Consider the following 1,085-nt stretch of genomic DNA (forward strand, 5'->3'; position numbering starts at 1 on the left):
ACGCAAAGGACACTGTCAACAAGACAAAACGACAGCCTACAGAATGGGAAAAGATCTTCACTAACCCCACATCAGACAGAGGTCTGATCTCCAAAATATACAAAGAACTCAAGAAATTGGTCATAAAAAGAACAAATAATGCAATTTAAAAAATGGAGTACAGACCTAAAAAGAGAACTTTCAACAGAGGAATCTAAAATGGCTGAAAGACACTTAAGGAATGTTCACCATCCTTAGGCATCAGAGAAATGCAAACCAAAACAACTCTCAGATTCCATCTTACACCTGTAAGAATGGCCAAGATCAAAAAAACTGATGACAACTCATGCTGGAGAGGTTGTGGGGAAAGGGAACACTTCTGCATTGCTGGTGGGAATGCAAGCTGGTACAATTCCTTTGGATGTCAGTGTGGCAATTCTTCAGAAAATTAGGGAAACAACCTTCCTCAAGACGCAGTAATACCACTTTTAGGTATATATCCAAAGGACGCTCAATTGTGCCACAAGGACATGTGCTCAGCTATGTTCATAGCAGCACTGTTTGTCATAGCCAGGACCTGGAAACAACCTAAATGCCCCTCGACTGAAGAGTGGGTAAAAAAAAAAAAGTGGTACATTTACACAATGGAGTACTACACAACAGAAAAAAATAACAACATCTTGAATTTGCAGGAAAATAGATGGAGCTAGAAAACATTATTTTGTGTGAGATTAATCGGACACAGAAAGACAATTATCACATGTACTCATAGGTGGTTTTTTCAGTTTTATATTATTTTTATTTTCAATTATATGCAGGTAGGTGTGCATCTGTGCAACTGGGTGCAGTTTTCTCATGCAGGCTTGAGGCATTGAATCCGCTGGAGCTGAAGTTACAAGCAATAATGAGGCACACTAAGTGCATGCTGGAGCAGAACTCAGATCCTCAGAGAGAGCTAAACATGCTCTTAATGGCTTAGTCATGTCACCAGCCCCTTGACTCGATTTTTTTACCCCAGGAAAATCAAAATTCTGAAAAAGCAAACACAGAAACATCAAAGGGACAGTATAGGAAAGAAGCAATTGAAGAGGCACTTGACAATTTAG

This window comes from Microtus ochrogaster, chromosome 10, assembly GCF_000317375.1.
Source record: "Microtus ochrogaster isolate Prairie Vole_2 chromosome 10, MicOch1.0, whole genome shotgun sequence".
Lineage (NCBI taxonomy): Eukaryota > Metazoa > Chordata > Mammalia > Rodentia > Cricetidae > Microtus > Microtus ochrogaster.